The following is an 11,378-nucleotide window of genomic DNA, read 5'->3' as shown; positions in this document are numbered from 1 at the left end:
TGATTAGACACTCCCCTAATAAAGGTGGCAGTTTTTAAGTTCTTCAAGTTGAGGTGGAGTTTTAGCACAAGTTAAAACATTGACAATACATTTCAAGCAAGCATGGCAAGAGTATATGAGCAGCGGAAAGTAAAGCATGCAATTTGCAAGAAAGTAAAGGGATGAGATTGGAGTGTGCAAACGCAATTGGAGACATGGAGATTTTTGGAATGGTTCCGATAGGTGGTGCTATCGTACATCCACGTTGATGGAGACTTCTACCCATGAAGGGTAACGGTTGCGCGAGTCCACGGAGGGCTCCACCCACGAAGGGTCCATGAAGAAGCAACCTTGTCTATCCCATCATGGCCATCGCTCACGAAGGACTTGCCTCATTTGGGTAGATCTTCATGAAGTAGGCGATCTCCTTGCCCTTACAAACTCCTTGGTTCAACTCCACAATCTTGACGGAGGCTCCCAAGTGACACCTAACCAATCTAGGAGACATCACTCTCCAAAAGGTAATAGATGGTGTGTTGATGATGAACTCCTTGCTCTTGTGCTTCAAATGATAGTCTCCCCAACACTCAACTCTCTCTCACAGATTTGGATATGGTGGAAAGATGATTTGAGTGGAGCAACTTGGGGAAGGCTAGAGATCAAGATTCTTATGGTAGGATTGAAATGTCTTGGTCTCAACACATGATTAGGTTGTTCTCTCTCAGAAAATGAGTAGTGGAAGTGTAGGCACGTTCTGATGGCTCTCTCTCAAATGGAGAAGGGGGTGGAGGGGTATATATAGCCTCCACACAAAATCTAGCTGTTACACACATTTTACCAAACTCAGTGAGACCGAATGGTGAAACTCGGTGAGACCGATCTGGTTCAAAATGTGAATGTTAGGGTTTTCGGTGGGACCGATATGATCACTCGGTGCGACCGGTGTGCTAGGGTTAGGGCAAAACCTCATCTCGGTGAGACCGATCGCATGAACTTGGTGAGGCCGATTTCAGCAATAAGCAAACAAAGACTTGGTCAAGCAAACTCGGTGCGACCGATTGCACATCTCGGTGAGACCAAAATAATTGTAACAGGCAACAGAGAGTTTGCAAGGCCATCTGGTGAGACCGAGATCCCACTAGTGAGACTGAACAGATTAGGGTTTCTGGCAGTGGCTATGTCAATGAACTCAGTGGCGCCGGATGAATCAAATCGGTGGGGCCGAGTTTGACTTTAGGTTTTGGACATATCTGGATATGAGAAAGTGGTTGAGGGCTTTGGAGCATATCACTAAGCACTTTGAGCAAGTAGACCATTAAGCAACACCTCATCCCCTTTTAATAGTATTGGCTTTTCCTATGGACTCAATGTGATCTTGGATCAGTAAAATAGAAATGAAGAGTCTTGAGCTTTTGCCAATATTTGTCCTTAGCATCTTGAAGGGGTTCCACATCCTCTTGTTGAAAGGATCGATATGGTTGACTAGAGGGGGGGTGAATAGGCAACTAACAATTTTTTAGCTTTTCTTTACCAATTTAAACTTTGCAACAAATAGGTTGTCTAGATATGCAACTATGTGAGCAACCTATATGATGCAATAACAACTAGCACATAAGCAAGCAAGGGATACAACACAAGTAGGCTTGCAAAAGTAAAGGCACGAAATAACCAAGAGTGGAGCCGGTGGAGACGAGGATGTGTTACCAAAGTTCCTTCCTTTTAAAGGGAAGTACGTCTCTGTTAGAGCGATGTGGAGGCACAATGCTCCCCAAGAAACCACTAGAGCCACCGTATTCTCCTCACGCCCTCACACAATGCGACCGTGATTCCACTATTGGTGCCCTTGAAGGCGGCAACCGGACCCTTACGAACAAGGTTGGGGCTCTCTCCACAACTTAATTGGAGGCTCCCAACGAAACCACGAAGCTTCACCACAATGGAATATGGCTTCGAGGTGACCTCAACCGTCTAGGGTGCTCAAACACCCAAGAGTAACAAAATCCACACTAGAAAGTATGGGGGAAGCAAATATCCTTTGGTGGAAGTGTAGATCTAGGTCTCCTCCTTCAATCCCTAGCAAATCAACAAGTTTGAGTGGCTAGAGAGAGAGATCGGGCAAGAGAGCTTGAGAGCATTAATGGTGGAGTGAGAGAGGTAAGAGGTAGGAGTGGTAGGTGGAAGAACCACCTTATATAGCAACCCTAATAAATCCAACCGTTACTGCGTTTTTAGCACTGCAGCGGTACAACCGCTCCTTGTCCCAGTACAACCGGGACTCACGATGTAACGGCAGAACCCTACTAGGCGGTACAACCGGGCCACCAGGCGGTAGTACCGGTTATTAGAAAATAACCGGACCAACCGCCCAGCCACCGCACAACTACTGCACTGAAACAGTACGGAGTCACCCTTGAGGGCGGTAGTTGGGCGGTGCGGGGCCGGTGCAACCGCTTGGCCTTGAGCGCTTGAGCGGCTAAGGTACGAGCGGAACAACTGCTCGAACTTCCGGTAGTACCGGTTGATGAGGAGCAACCAGACCAACCGGGCCACCACCGCCCGGGAACCACATCAAAACAGAAGCCTGACTGGTACATGGGCGGTGCATGGCCGGAACAACCGCCGCAGGTCTTTGCAGAGCCTGGTGGCGGTACCATTGTCCGGAGGCAGCGGTACCACCGCTCGACAAAGACAGGGAAGCGCCAAGAGCCAGCGGTACAACCGCTCGGACGAGCGATACAACCGTTGGGAAAACACAGCAGAAGTCAAATCAAGAGGGAGGCACTCTCTCTCACACTAGAGGAAGACAAAAGAGGGGTGATGGAGGTGTACGTGAACGGATTCCCCTATTCTTTCCAAAGTGGATTCCCTCTTGATAGTACAGGTTCCCTACGACCAAAGAGATAAAAAGCGTAGAGGACTCTGTCTTCAATCGTTTCCTTCGAGAGAGAACAACTATCCGATGTAAGCCTAATCATCAAGAACCTGAAACATTTAGCACAGGATTAGACCAACAAAGGGTTGTCATCATCATCCAAAACATAAGGTAGGGAAATGCCCTTTCAATCTCCCCATTTTTGGTGGATGATGACAACAACACGATTTAAGATAGAAATCTATAGAATCTAGTCGGAGCTCCCCCTAGATGTGTGCCCCAATTTGAACTAGCTGTTAGAGAGCATGGGCACACTTTAAGGTCGAGACTCCCCCTAGATTTTATAGACTCGCCACTAAAAGCACATAAAATGAAGGTAGACAACATAATGGAACGAGAGCAATACTACCAATAATGACCAAAAAACATGAAAATAAGATAGCAGGAGTGGCACAATCCACACAAAGCAAACCGAGAAACGAACAAAGTTCAACTGGAGACCACTGACAAAGTTCAACACAAAACACACACCACGCAAACACCCATGCAACTCCCAAGTACTATCACACTCTCTCCCCCTTTGGCATCAAGACACCAAAAAGGAAGAGAGCGAAGCTAGCGCCCCAGGCTCAGTCGTCCTCCTCTGACTCCTCGGTAGCATCTGGATCTTCATCATCTTCAGAATCTTCATCATCGTCCCGATCTGAGTCCTCCATGATATCATCAGCAGAAGTGGAGGGTTGGGGGGGCTTCATCATCAGTCCAGGTGATGTGGGAAGAAATCCAACGCTCCTTCGGTGTGATGCTCTTCTCAGAACCACTCTGAACCGACATGTTGAGGTGCCTCATCATAGCAATTTGGCGACGCTGGGCATGCTTCTCATTGACATGTGCCTCATACATCCTCTTCTGGATGTCAGGCTGAAGGCAGAAAGTCTTTTTCACCTTGGCAGCGAGCTTGTCCACCCACGAGGGCTTGGCCCCTGGCTCCAACTCAAAATCCTCATCGTCAGAAGTGGCATAGACATCCTCGGGAGCATCAGCAGGGAAACGAGGCTCGGCGTGCTTCTTCTTTTTAAGGAGCTTGACTTCATGAACAATGATATTATCAGGAGAGGAGAGAGGCTCTCCAGGACGGCGAACCTCCCACACTGAGTTCAGAAAGCTCATGACAAAAGGAGCATAAATGGGGACCTTCCTGTAGATGACCATGTTGTACATCTCGTGCCACAGCCAGTTGGAAACATCAAACGTCTCCCCAGATCCCACCTTGGTCTTCATAGCAACCATCAAGTCAACAAGATAGCCATGGATTTCATCTTGATTCCCCACCTTGGGCAGAAGCACATTGCAAAACACGCGATGCATGATGTCATAGACCTTCACCAAATCCTTAGACTCTCCAATAATACCACGGCCCTGAATGTACAGAGGGGCAAGCTTCTTCTTAGGCATGGAGTCAGGATGGTCATGGGGGCGAATGCCACCCCTTCCTTCCAGACCGGTATCATCATACCCAATAGCATTGCAAAAGGTCCTCCAGGGAACTTGAAAGAGCTCATCACGGCACATGAAAGTGAGGGTGTGTGCGTCATCTTCTCCAAAGTGAACGGTGGCATATAACTAATGGATGAGTTGAACATCAAAGTCACAGTTGATAGACATGAGCTTGACAAGATCAAACTCCTCACAGAGAGCCAAAGCCTCTCCAAAATACTCAAGGTTGTTCCTCCAATGGTCAAGATCGATGGTCCACTGCTTGGCATATCTGTTCTTGCTGTGCTCAAAGAGTTCATGAACAATCAGCACTTGCATCTCATTCCGAAACTGAACGGTGGTCCAACGAGGAGCTACGGGAACCACATAAGGATTCTTTGAGCGGAAGGCTTCCCAATCCTTGGCTTTCCAACGGTGCAGTGGCATTACCACACGTTGCTTTGCAGCGGCAGACTTTTCACGGCGAGTGGGCTTGGTGGGAATCACAACTTCCTCTTCATCAGCAGACACAGCCGGGCACGCGGTCCTTCGAGCCCTCTTCTTGGTCTTGCGAGGAGCAGAGCGAGAACTAGAGCCACCTGAACACACACACAAAGAGAACACACAAAAACCAGCAAGAATGAGAGGAAAGCACACGACAAATGCAACAGCAGAGAAGCCAGAGCAGTGCTGTGTGCTTCGTATATTCCGGTTGTACCGGATCTCCCACCGGTTGTACCGCCCGTATAGGCGGTAGAACCGCTAACAGTGGCACTACCAGGGGAATAGATCTAACCAAGATATGCGAATCACACAAGCAATGTTCTGATTTCTAGGTACTGCAAACTAGACAGGAGAAAAGCAACGATCTCTCCCAACCAAAGATCAAACACTAAACTTGGAGGGTTAAGTAATGCCCTAGACAAAGAAGGAACCCTAGAACAAGGAACGAAGAACAAGGGCATTACCACCATCCATGGGAGGAGATCGGAAGGCCTCCACGGAGAGAATCCACGGAGAGCCCATGGATCCGAAGCGCGGGACGCACTCCGGGGCGGGGCAGAGGTGACCGGCGGCTAGGGCAAGGAAAAGACGAACGGGGACGAAGGGGAAAAAGAAGAAAACCATTCACTCCATCGGATATAAATGGGCCCATAGCCGCGTAGCAGTAGAACCGCTCCGATGACCGGTTGTACCGCAAGTCAGGTACTGACAGGTGGTTGTGGGCGGTACTTCTGTTTCCTGAAGGGCACCGGTAGTACCGCCCAGACACAACCGGTAGTACCGAACGACGGAACCCCAACGAATATGAGCGGTAAAACCGCCCAAGAACGATTGCAAACCTACTGGGGCAGCACAACCAGGTATCAGCGGTTGAACCGCCCATGACCCCGGTTGTACCGCCCGACCACCAATGCCCAAACCAAGGAGAAGGGAACAAAACAAACGGGACAACAACTTAGAGAAACCAACACTCAGAACAGAGAAAAGAACGACAAGAAAACAAAACAACCGCACGAAAGCAGAGCGAGCTCAGGCCTCTCTCAAGAGAGGGCGGTGGCCGGAGCCACCTATGTTTGAGTCAATTGGTATGGCACCACGAAGAATTATCCTTGGGCCCATGACCAAAACTCGTCTTTGAAACACAAGTACCATAAAAAATGGCTAATGTGAAAGAGTTGATCGTTTTATGCATAATGGGGGGAGGGAGAGTTCATTGAGAGAACAACACTCCCCCTATGTCCATGCCTACACCTAAACTAGACAACAAGTTGAGTGTGGTGGGGGGTGCAAGGGTTCAAGTCACATTGCTCGAATCAATGATATTTAGCTCATGCCTTAACTCGCGAAATCTTGCTTCATCCAAGGGCTTCGTGAAAATATCTGCAAGGTTATCATGAGTGTTGGCATATTTGAGCTTGATCTCCCCTTGCCTAATGTGATCCCGGATGAAATGATACCGAATCTCAATATGCTTCTTCTTGAAGTGTTGCACCGGGTTGAGAGAAATCTTGATGGCACTTTCGTTGTCACACCAAAGAGGCACTTTGTCACAAATGACACCGTATTCCTTTAAAGTTTGCCTCATCCATAAGAGTTGTGCACAACAACTACCGGCAGCCACATATTCCGCTTCGGTGGACGAGAGAGACACACAACTTTGCTTCTTCGAAGACAAACTCACCAAAGAGCACCCAAGAAATTGGCACCCTCCAGAAGTGGACTTCCTATCCACTTTGTCTCCCGCCCAATCGGAATCCGTAAATCCTTCAAGCTTGAAGTTTGCCCCTCTTGGGTACCATAAGCCAAAGTTTGGGGTATGAGCCAAATATCGAAAGATTCGCTTGACCGCCACATAGTGACTTTCCTTCAGTGCGGCTTGAAACCGTGCACACATTCCCACACTCAACATGATATCCGGTCTAGATGCACAAAGGTAAAGCAAGGAGCCAATCATGGAGCGATATACCTTTTGATCCACCGCTTTACCATTGGGATCAATGTCAAGTTGGCACTTGGTAGGCATTGGAGTAGAAGCCGGCTTGACATCACTTAGCTTGAATCTTTTCAGCATGTCTTGAGTATATTTGGCTTGGTTGATGAAGTTTCCTTCTCTTCTTTGTTTGATATCAAAACCAAGGAAGAACTTAAACTCTCCCATCGAAGACATCTTGAACTTGGAGGTCATGAGAGCGGCAAATTCCTCATTGAAAGCTTTGTTAGGGGAACCAAAGATAATATCATCAACATATAGTTGGCATACAAACAACTCCCCTTTGACCTTCTTAGTAAAAAGAGTGGGATCGATTAGCCCCACCTCAAATCCACGATCTTGTAACAACTCGGTAAGGTGGTCATACCATGCACGTGGGGCTTGTTTAAGGCCATAGAGTGCCTTATCGAGTTGATACACATGATCCGAGAAGTAGGGATCCTCGAATCCGGGGGGGTTGCTTGACATAGACCAACTCATTAATAGGACCATTAAGAAAAGCACTTTTCAAATCCATTTGTTGCAACTTAAAGTTGTGATGGGAAGCATAAGCAATCAACAAACATATGGATTCAAGACAAGCAACGGGAGCAAAGGTTTCATCGTAGTCGATACCCTCGACTTGGGAGTAGCCTTGTGCTACCAATCTTGCCTTGTTGCAAATGATGTTCCCATGAGCATCTGGCTTGTTCTTGAAAATCCACTTGGTTCCAATGATGTTGTGGTTCCTCGATGGCCTTGGCACCAATCCACACCTTGTTGTACTTGAAGTTGTTGAGTTCTTCATGCATCGCACTGAGCCAATCCGAGTCTTCGAGCGCCTCATAGACCTTTTGGGGTTCAACACAAGAGACAAACGCGTGATGTTCACAATAGTTTGCTAATTGTCTACGAGTGCTTACCCCCTTTCTTAGGCTTCCAACCACATTTTCCATGAGATGGCCTTGGGTGGTGAGCTTGGAAGCAATCTTCGCGGCATGACGCTCTAATTCCTCCTCGGATGTGGAAGGAGGAGGGTTAACTTGATTATCTTGAGCGCCGTCTTGAGCTTGTTCTTGATCTTGAGCTTGCTCTTGATCTTGAACTTGCTCGAGGGGGAGAACTTGACCTTGGGCATCATCTAGAGGTTCACCACCATCTTGAGGTTGATCTTGCCCTTGGTCTTGTTCACGAGGTTGAGGGCCTTCACTTTGTTCTTCGGAAGCGTGTGGGTCTTGAGGAGGTGATGGCTCCACTTGAGTGGAGCATTGTCCTTCTCCTTCGGCCACAAGGGGTTCCTCAATGGGTAGTATATGACCAATACCCATTCTTCTTATGGCTTGGGGAGGAATTTCATCACCTACATCACAAGTACCACTTTGCTCCACTTGGGAGCCGTTATTTTTGTCAAACTCCATGTTACATGTCTCCTCAATGAGTCCGGTGGACTTGTTGAGAACATGGTAAGCATGAGAGTTTGTAGCATAACCAACAAATGTGCCCTCATAAGCTCTAGCCTCAAATTTAGATAAACAAACACCTTTCTTGAGAATGAAGCACTTACAACCGAACACCCGGAAGTACTTGAGATTGGGCTTGTTGCCGGTGAGTATCTCATAAGGAGTCTTGTTCAAGCCTTTGTGAAGATAGAGCCGATTGGATGCATGACATGCGGTGTTGATGGCTTCGGCCCAAAAGTTGTATGGAGACTTGAACTCCGCCATCATGGTCCTTGCCGCATCCATCAATGTCCGGTTCTTCCTCTCCGCAACACCATTTTGTTGAGGGGTATATGGCGCAACATATTGATGCTTGATCCCCTCATCACTAAGAAACTCATCCAAGGTGTAGTTCTTGAACTCGGTGCCGTTGTCACTTCTGATTGTCAAGATCTTTGCATTATGTTAACGTTGAGCTTCATTTGCAAAGTCGATGACGGTTTGTTGAGTCTCACTCTTCCTCTTGAAGAAGTATACCCAAGTGTATCTTGAATAATCATCCACAATCACCAAGCAATACTTTCTACCTCCAAGACTATCAAAAGATGGAGGCCCAAAAAGATCCATGTGAAGGAGCTCCAAGGGTCTCTTCAAGTAGATGATGGTCGTGGGAGGTGAGCCTTCTCATGGAGCTTTCCTTCAATACAAGCACTGCAAGCACGATCTTTGGCAAAACTAACATTTGTTAGTCCACGGACATGGTCCCCCTTGATAAGACTTTGCAAAGATCTCATATTGACGTGGGCCAAATGGCGATGCCAAAGCCATCCCACGTCAACTTTAGCCATTAGGCATGTCGCGGTCTTAGTGGGTCGCTCGAAAAGTTAATCACATAGAGACTGTTCTCGATATGCCCAACAAAGGCTACTTTAAGAGTCTTGCTCCACAAGAGGGCCACGGTATCAATGTCAAAGAAAGTAGCAAAACCCATGAGTGAAAGTTGACGAACGGAAAGCAAATTGTATGCAAGGGACTCAACAAGCATGACTTTCTCGATCGTTAGATCATGAGAAATGACAACCTTGCCAAGACCCAATACCTTAGAATGTGAGGCATCAACCCACTCAACATTGGTGGGCATAGATGGAATCTTTTGCACTTCCACCAGCAAGTCCTTGCTTCCGGTCATATGATTTGTTGCTCCACTATCGAGCAACCATGATCCCCCACCGGAAGCAAACACCTACAAGAGATCAATGCTTGGTTTTAGGTACCCATTTAGTAATGGGTCCTTTGATGTTAGTAACAAGGGTCTTAGGAACCCAAATAGACCATTCAATGTACTCATAAGGAGAACCAACAAATTTAGCATAAACATGTCCATCACTAGCATGGCATAACACATATGACGGGTTAAAGTCGCCGGCTTTGTTGGAGGAAATGCTTTTGCCCTTTTGGACATCACCTCCCTTCACTTTTTCCTTCTTCTCCTTAGGAGCACCCTCTCCCTCTTTCACAAAGGTTTGCTTGAGAGGAGGAGGACGTTTGGCCTTGTCGTTCTTCTTCTTGCTCTTGGACTTGGGTGCAAACCCAGTTCCATTCTTGGCCACAACTTCCTTTCGATTGCTCAAAAGGTCGTTGAGGTTCTTATCACCTTGAATGCAAGTCACAAGCCCTTTCTCAAGTTGATCCTTTAACTTGGCATTCTCCTCCACAAGATGCACATGCTCACAACACGGGTTAGTAGCACATGCATTATCAATTAATATCATATGAGGGAAGGTGGCCTTTTCCTTGGTTAGCTTAACTTGGAGTTGAGCATGAGACTCCTTGAGGCTGGCGTGAGCACCCTTCAAGACCTTGTGGGCCTTGTCAAGTATCTCAAACTCCTCTTTGAGTCTAGCATGATCAAACCCAAGCTTAGCCTTCTCGGAAGTTAGCACACGAGACACGACAAGAGCATGATCAAGATCTTTCTTTAACTTAGCATGGTCATCGTTGTATGACTCCTCAAAAGTCAAACGATGCACACACTCTTCCTCAAGAGCATTAGAGAGATCCGATATCTCATCGGCATAGTCACGACTATGACCTTCCATCTTAGAGATGGTTTCTTCGTGAGCCTCGATCATGTCATTAGCCTCGCCAAGTTGTTCCAAGAGAGCAACAAAATGCTTCTTGGAGTTGCCCTTGAGCTTACTCATAAAAGACTCAAATTCATTCACTCCCTCATTAGACCCATCATGTTCATCAATGCAATCCTCCAAGGAGGGATTAGTAATGGTGGTTTTGATGTTGGGGGTTACCTTGTTTGAAGCTTTAGCCATGAGGCACTTGGCGCTGATGTTCTCGTTGGGTGAATCAAAGAGAGACACCCGGGGAGTAGTAGCAATGGCAACAGATGCCATGGCCATCGCTTCTCCATTTTCATCATCATCGTCATCCTCTTGGTATTCTTCTTGAACCACCAACCCATGAGTGGGAGTCTTCTTGGTGAAGTTGTTCTTGTTGGGGAAGGACTTGGCTTTGTCTTTTCGGATGAACTTGCCACCATTGTCTTCCCGCTTCTCGTAAGGACAATCCGCAATGAAATGGCTCACATTGCCACAGTTGAAGCAAGTTCTAACTCGTTGCTTGCCCTTGACGCCACTTGAGTTGTTCTTGTTGAAGTTGGGTCTTGTATTATTCTTGCTCCAAAATTGTCTTGAAGCAAGGGCCACGTGCTCATGATAATCATATTTGGTATCTTCGGGGTTGCTCTCCTCATCTTCCACTTCTTCCTCTTCTTCCATAATAACCTTGGCCTTCAACACAAGGTTGGGCTTCTTTGCCCTTTGAGAACGGAGCACCGCATTATCGGCGGTCTTGTCCAAGATGCTCATTGCAACAAACTCATCCAACACTTCACTTGAGGTCATGGAGTGGAAGTCCGGTCTTTGACGAATGACGGAGGACATGGCCTTGTTGTAGGGCATCATGGCCTTGAGGAACTTGCGCTTGATCCAATTGTCATCCGTGTCCTTGCTTCCATGATCTCGGAGTGAGACCGCGAGTTTGGTCACTCTACGAAAGAGCTCACGAGGTTCTTCATCTTCTTTCATTGCAAACTCATCGGCTTCATCTTGCACCACTTCATAGT

This window comes from Triticum dicoccoides, chromosome 7B (assembly GCF_002162155.2).
Source record: "Triticum dicoccoides isolate Atlit2015 ecotype Zavitan chromosome 7B, WEW_v2.0, whole genome shotgun sequence".
Lineage (NCBI taxonomy): Eukaryota > Viridiplantae > Streptophyta > Magnoliopsida > Poales > Poaceae > Triticum > Triticum dicoccoides.
Note: the sequence above shows the minus strand (reverse complement) of the source record.